Here is a 13,880-nt window from a genome sequence, read left to right on the forward strand (position 1 = left end):
TCTTATATGGTTCCATATAAATTTTAGGATTATTTGTTCTAGTTCTGTGAAAAATGTCATGGGTAATGTGATAGGGATTGCATTAAAACTGTAGATTTCTTTGGGTACTATGGCCATTTTAACAATATTAATTATTCCAATCCAAGAGCATGGGATATTTTTCCATTTCTTTAAATCATCTTCAATTTCCTTTATCAATATTTTATACTTCTCAGCATATAAATCTTCTACTCCTTGGTCAGTCTTATTCTTGTGTTGTTTTTTTTTTTGATGTGACTTTATTTCTTTTACTATTTTTTAAAAAATTTTTTGCTGCATCAGGTCTTAGTTGCAGCATGCGGAATCTTTTGTTGAAGCGCACAGGCTCTTGTGGCACATGGGCTTCTCTCTAGTTGTGGCACATGGGCTCAGTAGTTGCAGCCCGTGGGCTCAGTTGCCCAATGGCACATGGGATCTTTGTTCCCTGACCAGGGATCAAACCCATGTCCCCTGCATTGGAAGATGGTTTCTTAACCACTGGACCACCAGGGAAGTCCCTTGATGTGACTTTAAAAGGGATTGTTTTTTCACTTTCCCTTTCTGATATTTTATTGTTAGTGTAAACAAATGCAACCAATTTCTGTGTGTTAATCTTGTATCCTGCTAAGTTGCTGAATTTGTTTTTATCAGTTCTACTAGTTTTTGTGTGGAATCTCTAAGGTTTTTTGTTTGTTTGTTTGTTTTTGCTGTACGTGGGCCTCACCACTGCAGCCTCTCCCGCTGCGGAGCACAGGCTCCGGACGCGCAGGCCCAGCGGCCATGGCTCACGGGCCCAGCCTCTCTGCGGCATGTGGGACCTTCCCGGACCGGGGCACGAACCCGCATCCCCTGCATCGGCAGGTGGACTCTCAACCACTGCGCCACCAGGGAAGCCCAAGTTTTTTATGTTTAATATCATGTCATGCTATAATGACAATTCTTCCCTTCCAATTTAGATACTTTTTATTTCTTCTTCCTGTCTGATTGCTGTGGCTAGGACTTCCAGTACTATGTTGAATAGAAGGGGTGAGAGTTGGCATCCTTTATCTTCTTCCAGAATTAGCAGGAAGGCTTTCAGCTCTTCACTGTTGAATATTATGTTGGCTCCGGGTTTGTCATAAATAGCTTTTATTATGTTGACAGATGTTCCCTCTATACCCACTTGGGTAAGAGTTTTTATCATGAGTGGATGTGAATTTTATCCAATGCTTGTTCTGCATCTATTGAGGTGATCATGTGATTTTTATCTTTTCTTTTGTTGATGTGATGTATCACATTGATTTGCATATGTTGAACCATCCTTGCAACCCTGGAATGAATCCAGCTTGATCATGATATATGATCCTTTTTATGTGTCGTTGGATTTGGTTTGCTAATATTTGTTGAGGACTTTTACATATATATTCACCAAAGATATTGGCCTGTAATTTTCTCTTTTGGCAGTGTCTTTGTCTGGTTTTGATATCAGGGTGATGGTGGCTTCATAGAATGCCTTTGGGAGTGCTCCCTCCTCTTCAGCCTTTTGGAAGAGTTTGAGAAGGATTGGTGTAAGTTCTGTGTATATTTGGTAGAATTCCCCAGTAAAGCCATCTGGTCGTGGACTTTTGTTTTCAGGGAGAGTTTTTTTGTTTGTTTGTTTAAATTACAGATTCTGTTTCACTTCTAGTGATTGGTCTGTTCAAGTTGTCTATTTCTTCTTGATTCAGCTTTGGTGGGCTGTATGCTTATAGAAACTTGTCCTTTTCTACTAGGTTGTCCAATTTGTTGACATATAATTGTTCATAGTATTCTTTTATGGTTTTTTGTATTTCTGTGCTATTGGTTGTAATTTCTCCTCTGTCATTTCTTATTTTGTTTATTTGGGTCTTCTCTCTTCTACTTGGTGAGCCTGGCCAGAGGTTTGTGGATATTGTTTAACCCTTTTAAAGAACCAACTCTTGGTTTTTATTGGTTTTTTAAATCTCTATCTTATTTATTTCTTCTCTGATCTTTATTATTTCCTTCCTTCTGCTGACTTTACATTTTGACTGTTCTCTTTTTTCTAGTTCTTTTAGGTGGCAGGTTAGGTTGTTTGAGATTTTTCCTTTTTTTGAGGAAGGCCTGTATCTCTCTGAACTTCCCTCTTAGGACTGCTTTTGCTGTATCCCATAGATTCTGTATGGTTGTGTTTTCATTGCCATTTGTCTCAAGGTATTTTTAAAATTTCCTCTTTGATTGCATCGTTGGCCCATTGGTTTTTTAGTAGCATGTTATTTCATCTCCATGTAATCTTTTTTTCCCCTTCTTTTCCTTCTTTGATTTCTAGTTTCATGCTGTTTTGGTCAGAAAAGCTTGAAATAATTTCCTCTTAAATTTGTTGAGGCTTGTTTTGTGCCCTAGTATGTAGTCAATCCTAGAGAATGTTCCATGTGCACTTGAAAAGAATGTGTATTTTGCTTTTATTGGATATAATGTGCTGAAAATATCAATTAAGTCTAACTGTTCTATTGTATCCTTTAAGATTTCTGTTGCCTTATTGATTTTTCTGTCTAGAAAATCTGTTCATTGATGTGAGTGGAGTGTGAAAGCCTCCTAATACTATTGTATTCCTGTCAATTTCTCCCTTTATATCTGTTAGTATTTATGTATTTGGGTGCTTCTATATTGGATGCATATATATTAACAAGTGTAATATCCTCTTCTTGATCCTTTTATCATTATATAGTGTCCTTCTTTATCTTTCTTCATGGCCTTTGTTTTTAACTGTCTTGTCTGATATGACCATTACTACCCCACTTTCTTGTCATTTCCATTTGCATGAAATATCTTTTTTCCATACCCTCACTTTCAATCTATGTGTGTCCTTTGCCCTAAAGTGGGTCTCTTGTAGACAGCATATTGTAGGCTCTTATTTTATTATCCAATCTGCAACTCTATGTCTTTTGATTGGTGTATTTAGTCCATTGACATATAAGGTAATTCTTGATAAATATGTATTTATTGTCATCTTAAAACTTGTTTTCCAGTTGATTTTGTATTTTTTCTTTGTTCCTTTTTCTTTTTGATTTTCCTATTGTGGTTTGATGATTTTCTTTTGTATTAGGCTTGAGTAACTTTCTTTTTGGTTTTTGTGAATGTTTTTGATTTGTGGTTACTCTGGTTTTCAAGTATATTAACCCAAAACTCTATCTATTTGCTTTAGACTGGTAGTCATATAGACTCAAACACATTCTAAAAAAATCTGTATTTTCTTACTGTCCTCCCCCATATTTTATTATTTTGATATCCTTTTTATATCTTCATGTTTATCCTTTTGCTGTTCATTGTGGTTATCATCACTTTCACAAAAAAAATTTTTTTTTATCTGGGTACTGGCTCATTTAAGTGATTTACTTTCCAGTTGTGACTTTCTTTCCTATAGATTCTTGATTCATTTCTATTTAGAGAAAACATTTCAATATTTCTTTCAGGATAGGTTTAGTATTGCTGTACACTTTTAGTTTTTCTTGTCTGAGATTTTTTTCTCCTTCTATTCTAAATGATAATCTTGCAGGGTAGAGTATCCTAGATTGCAGGTTTTTCCCTTCCAGGACTTTGAATATATCTTGCCACTCCCTTCTGGCCTGCAGTGGTTCTGTGGAGAAATAAGCTGATAGCCTTATGGGGGTTTCCTTGTAATTAACTCTTTGTTTTTCTCTTACTGCCTTTAGAATTCTCTCTTTATCTTTAATGGTTGCCATTTTAATTATGTCTTCATGTAGGTCTGTTTGGGTTCATCTTCTTTGGGACCCTCTGTGCTTCCTGTATCTGGATATGTTTCCTTCTTTAGCTTTGGGAAGTTTTCAGCCATAATTTCTTCAAATACATTTTTGATCCCCTTTTACCTTTGTTCTCCTTCTGAGATCCCTATTATGCATAGATTGGCACACTTTCTGTTATCCCATAGGTCTCTTATATTGCTTTCATTTTTTTCATTTGTCTTTATTTCTGCTGTTCTGATTGGTTGGTTTCCATTATTCTATCTTCCAAATTACTTATTTGTTCTTCTGCATTATTCAATCTGCTATTCATTGCCTTTAGCTCAGCTTTCATCTCAGCAAATGAGTTTTCTTATGTTTCTTGTTAGTTCTTTATAGTTTCTAGTTCCTTTTTACAGTAATCTGCATTTCTATCAATAGCCTTTCTTAATTCCTTAAATATTTTCTTTTTTTAATTTATTTTTTATTTTGGCCATGCCACAAGGTTTTTGGGATCTCAGTTCCCCAACCAGGGATTGAACCTGGGCCATGGCAGTGAAAGTGCCGAATCCTAACAACTAGACCACCAGGGAACTCCCTCTTTAAGTATTTTCATTATCTCCTTTTTGAACTTGATGTCTATTAGACTGAAAATGTCTGTTTGTTTTTTCTTTCACAGAAATTCTCTTGATCTTTTAATTGGGAATGGTTCCTCTGCTTCTTCATTTTGTATCTATTTTTCTGACTCTATGAGTTTAGGAGAAAGTTATCTACTGTAGTCTTGAAGGGCTGTTTTTTTGTGGGAGCATCCCTGTGTAGCCTGTGTGAGTTTAATATTTTTGGTGTGAGGGCTGTTTTTAGTATGGATGCCTGCCATGTCTTTCCTCAGTGTGTGCTGGCTGTTATCCCCTTGATAGGGGGTGAGACTGCTGTTGTGATGACCAGAGACTGCACTGGCTATTGAGCAGGGACTCCTCTTTCTTCTGTGGTTATCACAGCCCTGTTGGGAGCAGGGTCTGCTCCCTAGTTGTTGGAGTAGATGCCCCCAGATCCATTTCTGAGCTGCAGTATAAGGTAGGTGGGATCACAGTGCTCATGCTGGGAGAGGAGTCACTGAGTATTCCTCATATATGGCCTTTATTATGTTGAGGTTCATTTCCTCCATACCCACTATGTTGGGAGTTTTTATCACAAATGGATGTTGAATTTTGTTAAATGATTTTTCTGTATCTATTGAGATGATCATATGGTTTTTATCCTTTATTTTGTCAATGTGGTATATCACATTGACTGATCTGTGGATGTTGAATAATCCTTGCATTCCCGAAGTAGATCCTACCTGATCATGTTGTATGATCCTTTCATGTATTGTTGAATTCAGTTTGCTAATATTTTGTTGAGGATTTTTGCAAGTAAGTTCATTAGGGATATTGACCTTTTAATATCCCTTTAATTTTCTTTTTCTTTGACATCCTTGTCTGGTTTTGGTATCAGGGTAATAATGCTGGCCTCATAAAATGAGTTTGGGAGAGTTCCTTCTTCATTTTTTGCAAAAGTTTAAGAAATTGCTATTAATTCTTCCTTGGATATTTGGTGGAATTCCCAGTGAAGCCATCTGGCCATGGGTTCTGGTTTGTTGTGAGGTTTTTGATAATTGATTCAACCTTGTTTCTAGTAATTGGTCTGTTCACATTTCCTATTTCATCATAATTCAGTCTTTGTAGGTTGAATGTTTCTAGGAATTTCTCTATTCTAGGCTGTCTAATTTTTCAACATTTAATTTTTCTTAGTGGTCTCTTTTGTTCCTTTGTAATTCTGTGGTATCAGTTGTAACTTCTCTCTTATTTCTGATTTTGAGACTTTTTTTTTCCTGATGAGTCTAGCTAAAGTTTTGTTGTATTTTATTTATCTTTTGAAAGAGCCAGGTTTTAGTTTCATTGATCTTCTCTACTGTCTTTTTAGTCTCTATTTCATCTATTTCTCTTCTGATTATTTCCTTTCTTCTATTAACTTGAAGCTTCATTTGTTCTTTTTTTCTACTTTCTTAAGGTGTAAAGTTAGGTTGTTTATTTGAGATTTTTTTGTTTGTTTGCTTCTTGACATAGGCATTTATTGTTATGAAATTCTTAGAAATGCTTTTGCTATACCCCTTTTTTGTAGGTTGTCTTTTCATTTTCATTTGTCTCAAGGTATTTTTTGATTTCTAATTTGATTTCTTTGTTAACCCTTGGTTGTTCAGTAGCATGTTGTGTAATCTCCACATATTTGTGGATTTTCCAGTTTTCTTCTGTAATTTCTAGTTCCATACAATTGTGGTCAAAAAAAGATACATGTTATGACTTTAATTTTCCTAAATTTATTAAGACTTGTATTGTAGCCTAACATAGGCTCTATCCTAAAGAATGTTTCATGTGCACTTGAAAAAATGTGTATTCTGTTGCTTTGGGATGGAATTTTCTTTATATATCTGTTCAGTCCATCTGGTTTAACATGTATTTTAAGGCTAATGTTTCCTTATTGATTTTCTGTCTAGATAATCTATCCATTGATGCAAGAGGGGTATTAAAATCCCCTACTATTATAGTATTGCTGTCTATTTCTCCCTTTAGGTCTGTTAATATTTGCTTTATATATTTAGGTATTCCTATGTTGGAGATTTATATATGTATAACACACACAAATGTTATATCCTCTTGTTGAATTAACTTATCATTATGCAATGCCCCTTTGTCTCTTATTACAATCTTTAACATCTATTTTGTCTGATGTAAGTATAGCTATCCTAGCTTTCATTTGGTTTCCGCTCACATGGAATATCTTTTTCCATCCCTTTACTTTCAGTCTATGTGTGTCCTTACATCTGAAATGAGGCTCTTACAGGCAGAATATAGATGGTTTTTTGGTTTTTTGATTCATTCAGTCACTCTTTGTCTTCTGAATGCAGACTTTAGGCCATTTACATTTAAAGTAATTATTTTTTTAATAATCTTTTTAGAAAGTTATTTGTTTATTTATTTTTCTGCACCAGGTCTTAGTTGCGGCATGTGGGATCTTCATTGCTGTGTGCAGGATCTTTAGTTGCAACATGTAAACTCTTAGTTGTGGCATGTAGGATCTAGTTTTCTGACCAGGGATTGAACCTGGGCTCCTTGCTTTGGGAGCATGGAGTATTAGCCCCTGGACCATCAGGGAAGTCCCTAAAGTAATTATTGATAGGTAGGTACATATTGCCATTTTGTTCATTGTTTTCTGGCCATTTTATATTTCCTCTGTTCATTTCTTCTTTTGTTGCTCTTTTCCTTTGTATTTTGATGAATTCTATAGTGATATATTTAGATTCCTTTCTCTTTTGTGTATTTACTATTGGTTTTTTGCTTTTTGGTTACAATGAGGCTTACATATAACAACTAATATTTATAATAGTCTATTTTACACTGATAACAACTTAAGTTTGAATGTATTCTAAAGTTCTAGATTTTTTTACTCTCTCCCCCAACATTTTATGTTTTTGATGTCTCTTTTTATCTTTGTATCCCTTAACTAATTATTTTATAGTTTTGCTACTTGTTTTTTTACCTTCAAGCTTTATAAGTGATCTTATATCTACCACTTTTGCAATATTACTATATTCTGAATTTTACTATATATTAACGTTTACCAGTGAGATTTATACTTTCGTGTTACTAATTAGCACCATTTTCTTTCACCTTAAAGAAGTTCCTTCAACATTTCTTATAAGGCCAGTCTTTGGTGATGAGCTCCGTTAGCATTTGCTTATCTGGAAAACTCTTTATCTTTCCTTCAATTCTGAATGATAACTTCCAACCAAGAATACTCTACCCAGCAATGTTATTTCCTTCAGAACTTTGAATATATTCTGCCTCTCGCTTCTGGCCAGCAGAATTCCTGCTGAAAAAACCTTCTCTTAGTATTATGGGGGTTCCCTTGTATATAATAAGTTGTTTTTTCTCTTAATGCTTTTAAGATTCTCTTCTTGTATTTAGCTTTTGACATTTTAATTATAATGTGTCTTGTTGTAACTCTCTTTGGACTCATCTAATTTGGAAATTTTGGGCTTCCTGGATTGGATGTTTCCTTCTTCAGGTTAGGGAAGTTTTCAGCCATTATTTTTTCAAATAGGGTTTCTGCCCCTTTCTCTTTATTTGGGATCCCTATAATGCAAATGTTGATCTGCTGATGTTGTCCCATAAGTTCCATAAGCCATTTTCACTTTTTTTCCCATTTTTCTTTTTTGCTCTAATTGAGTGAGTTCAACTGCTCTGTTTGAGTTCATTGATCCTTTCTTCTGCTTTATCTAGTCTGCTATGGAACCCTTCTAGTGTATTTTTCAACTCAGTTATTGTATTATTCAGCTCTGTGACTTCTGTTTGGTACTTTTTAATATTTTCTATTTCTTTGTATTTCTGTGTTCATTTCATTCTTCTCCCAAGTTCAGTGAGCATCTTTATAACCGTTTTGAATTCTTTATCAGGTAAATCATACACCTACTTTCATTAAGGACTTTTTCTGAGGTTTTATCTCATCCTTTCATTTGGAGCCTATTCCTCTGTTTCTCACTTTGCTTGACTCTCTGTGTTGGTTTCTATGCATTAAGTACAACAGCTACCTCTTCTATTCTTGAAGGAGTAGCCTCATGTAGGAGATGAAAATTATGGTTCAACCCTGCCTAGCTCTTGGTGGTCTCTTACACCACTGTGATTGTCCAAGTAGCCTATTTTATTTTTAGCAGTTCCCAGTAGCTGAGTGTGTGCCAAGAACTATCAGTGCCCCAAAGGGGAGAATCTCAGTCAGGACCTAGATTCAGGCTGATTGGAAGCTAGACCCTCAGGTGATGTTGGGACAATAATAATGCCTCTCAGGGATCACTGTCCTTCAATGCCTGATATCCAGTGTCTTGAACCACTGTATTATATATTTTGTCTATTTTTCTTTTTGGTTGTTTCAAGCAAGAGGGTAAATCTAGAGCCTCTTACTGCTTTTACCTGACAGAGGAAGTTTTCTCCCTCCATTTGAAAGCTCTCACTCCCTCTGAGCATTTAGGCTTAAAGTATTCTGTCCTAGATGGGTAGCTTGGGGGCAGTTTTGCTTTAGGGACTGGGATAATAAAGTTTCTCACAAGCTTATTTCCTCTGGCTCTTCTTGCCATTGTGCATACTCTGACCTCTGTTACTTCAGAGCAATAGGTGTGTATATATAGCTTAAGTTAAATCATCCACCATGAAGTCCAAAGATCTACCTAATAATATACGCCAACCATATATTTCTGAGAGACTTCATGGGAATCTGTGAACAGGATTTAGATATTTGTAGAGCAATATTTACAGTTCAATTTAGGGCTATGTGGGTGTGAACTCAGGAGTCAAACTAATTTGAATCCTTACACTACTGAGTTATACTTTTTAATTTCTCTGACTCTCAACTTTTTTTACCTATAAAATAGGGATTTTGAAATCTTTATCTCTAACAATAGAAACCATACCTCATAGGTCTGTTTTGGGGGGTTAAGTGAGATAATCTATGTAAATTGCTTAGCCCAGGGCTAGTATGCAGTAAGTATTCAGTAAATGATCACCACCATGCATCATCATTTTCCTGGAGGAAACAGCATCATAATTCCATCTCAATCTCATCCAGTACTTTCAGTGGAGCCTAAGTATGTACATATTCAAGGTATATAACATTGACTCATGCAAATTTAACTTTATATAAGCTATACCATCAGTCACAATAAAATTTTAATTATAGAAATAGTTTATAATGCTTATATAATCACAAAGTAGAACTTCTGGTTTCAGCCCCAACTTGTAAAGAGCTTGGAAATCATCATTCCTGTCCTTACCATAAGAAAAAAACCTGAACAAAATGAAAATCAACAGTTTTTCTTAGCTCAACCAGAGAACTGAAATCACAGGGAAAACTGCCCCTCCAAAAACTGAAGAGACAGGCAAATAGAATCACAGCTTACTGGGAGCAGAAGCTGCTACAGCCAGTCACTGGTAGGAATACGGAGTAATTGACAAATTATTGGAGACTGAGTGTGGACCATCTTGAGAGTTAAAAGCTATTGGGGCCCAATCTCAGGGGACTTTTGTGGGGTTTACCCCCAGAAGTTCCACCAAGTTCTCAGTTCTCATGATAAGTAAAGAAACAAAAATAAGGGAATTCCTTAGTGGTCCAGTGGTTAGGACTCAATGCTTTCACTGCTGTGGCCGAGGTTCAATCCCTGGTCAGGGAACTCAAATCCCACAAGCCATGAAGTACAGAGAAAAAAAAAAAGAATTATACTGGACTTTTTTTTTTTCTTTCAGACACCATGCTAGCAAAAAGAGAGTGGTGTGAAATATTTAGTATTGAAAGGAAAAAAACACCAACCTAGAATTCTGTATCCAATGAAATTCGCCTCTAAAACTAAAGAGGAAATGAAGACTTTCTCAGACAAGCCAAAACTGTAGGAATCTTTCACTAGCAGGCCTGCCTTGCAAGAAATGTTGAAAGTTCTTCGAGAGATAGAAAATGATATGGGTCAGAAATTCAGATCTACATAAAGAATGGAAGAGAATTAGAGAAGAAATAAATAAAGGTAAAATCTTACTTTTTATTCATAATTGATTTCCATATGCAACTGTTCATGGTAATAATAGGGGCAATGTATTGAGATGATGGATAAGGGAAATGAATGACAGCCATGTTATAGGATGGCAGGGAGGAACTGGGAACACTTATAATGTACCTGTACTACCTATGAAGCAGTATAATGTTATCTGAAAGTAACTTAAATTGGTTGTAAATGTATAAGGCAAACTCTAGAGCAGTCACTTAAACTCCTTTTAAAGAAGTATAATAGACTTAGTAAGAGAAGATAAAGTTGAATCATAAAATTCTCAGCTAAAACCAGAGAAGGCAGAAGAAGATTTTTAAAAGTGCAATAAAGAGAAAACAGTTATAGTTGTATTACTATATACCATGTTCGTATCACTAATCACTTCAAATGTAAATGGTCTAAATACACCAGTAAAAGAGACAGTCAGCTAGGATTAAAAAAAAACAACCCAAGACCCAACACCTACTTTAAATCTAGACACAGATTAAAAGTAAAGAAATGGAGAAAGATAAACTATGCTAACACAAATCAAAAGAAAACTAAAGTAGCTATATTAATTTCAGATAAAGCAGACTTCATAACAAGTAAAATGATGAGGGATAAAAACGAGCATTACATGATAAAGGAGTCAATTCTCCAAAAAGACATACAATCCTTAACACGTCTGCACCCAACAGCAGAGCATCAAAATACATGAGGCAAAAACTAACAGAAGTGCAAGGAGAAACTGATAAAGCAAATACTATAGTTGGAGACTTCAACACCCCTTTATCAGTAATTGACAGAAAATCAGTAAGGATATAACTGAACTTAACAGCACCATCAATCAACTGGATCTAATTGTTAGACGACATATTCTATAAATATCAACAGCAGAATACACATTCTCCTCAAGCTCATAAGGGATATTTACCAAGATAGACCCAAATTCTGGGCCATAACGCATGCCTTAATAAATTTTGAAGTATAGAGATCATACAAAGTATGTTCTCAGGCCAAAACAGAATTAAACTAAAATCAGTAACAGAAAGATATAGATAGCTGGAAAGTTCTAAAATATTTGAAATTAAACAATACACTTTGAAATAACACATGGGTTAAAGAAGTGTCAAGAGAAAGTTTAAAATATTTTCAACTAAATGAAATACAATCTATCAACTTGTGGGATGCAGCAAAAGCAGTACTTATGTGCATTCAGTACTATGAATTTTCCTATATTAGAAAAGAAGATCTAAAATCAATTATCTAAGTTTCCACCTTAGGAAACTACAAAAAGAAGAGCAAGTCAAAAGTAGAAGAAAAGAAAGAAAAATTAGAGCATAAATTAATGAAATTTTATAAAAAGAAATCAATAGAGAAAAATAAACAAAACCAAAAGCTGGTTCTTGGGAGATCAATGAAATTGATAAACCTGTAGCCAGGCTAACCAACAAAATAAAATACAAAGTAGTAATATTGGAAATGAAAGAGGTGTCATCACTACTGATCTTATGTACATTAAAAGGATAAAAAGGTTTGCATTTCTCTAATAATTAGTGATGTTGCACATCTTTTCATGTGCCTCTTGGCCATCTGTATGTCTTTGGAGAAATGTCTATTTAGGTCTTCCGCACACTTGTTCATTTGGTTGGTTGGTTTTTTTGTGATATTGAGCTGCATGAGCTGTTTGTATATTTTGGAGATTAATCCTTTGTCCATTGATTTGTTTGCAATTAGTCTCTCCCATTCTGAGGGTTGTCTTTTCATCTTGTTTATGGTTTCCCTTGCTGTGCAAAAGCTTTTAAGTTTCATCAGGCCCCATTTGTTTATTTTTGTTTTTATTTCCATTACTCTAGGAGGTGGGTCAAAAAAGATCTTGCTGTGATTTATGTCAAAGAGTGTTCTTCCTAACCTAGAGACTGTCACACAGAGTGAAGTAAATCAGAAAGAGAAAAACAAATATCGTATATTAATGCATATATGTGGAATCTAGAAAAATGGTACAGATGAACTGGTTTGCAAGGCATAAACAAAGACACAGATGTAGTGAACAAATGTATGGACACCAAGGGGGGGAAGGGGAGGAGGGATGAATTGGGAGATTGGGATTAACATGTACACTAATATGTATAATAGATAACTAATGAGAACCTGCTGTATAGCACAGGGAACTCTACTTCACTGTACAGCAGAAACTAACAAAACATTGTAAAACAACCATACACCCCCCAAAAAAAAGATAAAAAGGAATATTGTGAATAACCTATACTCACAAATTTCATAACTTAAATGAAATGGACCAATTCCTTAAAAGATATGATGTACCAAAACTCACAAAAGAAGAAACAAGTACCTTAATAGTACACAGGGGACTTTCATGGAAATGAGACTTCTGTATGACTCTAATGGTGGATACATGATATTATACACTTGTCAAAACCCACAGAACTGTACAATACCATGGGTGAAGCTTAATATAATTCACGGACTTTAGTTAATAATGCATCAATACTGGTTCATTAATTGTAACAAATATATCACGGGTGAAGCTTAATATAATTCAAGTATTTCAGTTAATAATGCATCAATACTGGTTCATTAATTGTAACAAATATATCACACTAGGGCAAAATGTTAAGGGAAACTGGGGGGGGGGTTAAATGGAAACTGTAGTATTGGCTCAATTTTTTTTGTAAAGCTAAAATTGTTCTTATAAAGTCTATTAACTTTTAAAAACCATACAAATTACTGTGACACATGGCAGACTGCTATAAAACACACAAATTTAGTGTGACACATGGCAGACTGCTATAAAACAACAGCTCAAAGCAGTTGGCAGCTATCATAACGCCTTTGAATTTCAGCTTCAAAATTCTATTATCTTGGGGAGATCAAGATGGTGGAGTAGAAGAATGAGGAGCTCACCTCCTCCTCACAAACGCATCAAAAATACATCTACATGTGGAACAATTATCACAGAATACCAACTGAAAGCTGGCAGAAGATCTATTATACAACCAAAGCTGCAAGAAATATCCCCATGTAACAGGGTAGCACAAAAGGAGAAAAGAAAAAAAAAAAGGAAACGGGATGGGACCTGCATCCCTGGAATACAGCTGTGAAATAGGAAAGGTTCCCTCACCCTGGGAACCTCTTTCACAGCAGCTAGGTGATAAAGCCTGGGCTTCAGCAGACAGACCTGGGGAGAGGACTCAGTATGGCTGTATGGGGACAACCCGAAAGGCCTGGAGTATGGTTTTGGGCATCATGAGGGGTACACGTAGGCCAAAGCACAGGTCTGCCACAGGAGCCTTATTATCAGAGTGCAAAGGAGGGGGGGGTGGGTCTGCCACAGGAGCCTTATTATCAGAGTGCAAAGCGGGGGTGTGGGTCTGCCACAGGAGACTCACTGTCAGCATGTTCACGGGGAAGCGCAGCTCCAGCCAAAGGGGCTTTGTGCATACATTCATGCCAGAGGTGGGTCTGACGTCCGAGCTGATTGTGAGCGCTCTGCAGAGGGGTCTGATCCAAGGGCAGTGGACTTT

The 13,880-nt window shown here is 35.8% G+C and overlaps 1 long non-coding RNA gene across 5 annotated transcripts in view; it reads left to right on the plus strand.

The window, feature by feature from the left end:
- The window catches only part of LOC309803607, a 111,374-nt gene that overhangs the window by 78,066 nt on the left and 19,428 nt on the right, over positions 1-13,880 (plus strand). For all 5 annotated transcript variants that reach the window (XR_014293971.1, XR_014293972.1, XR_014293973.1 and 2 more), the window contains exon 3: positions 10,064-10,335. This is a non-coding gene — a long non-coding RNA (uncharacterized lncRNA). The remainder of the gene's footprint in view (positions 1-10,063; positions 10,336-13,880) is intronic.

Source organism: Mesoplodon mirus, assembly GCF_964341445.2.
Source record: "Mesoplodon mirus genome assembly, chromosome: 4".
In the NCBI taxonomy this organism is placed as follows: Eukaryota; Metazoa; Chordata; class Mammalia; order Artiodactyla; family Ziphiidae; genus Mesoplodon; species Mesoplodon mirus.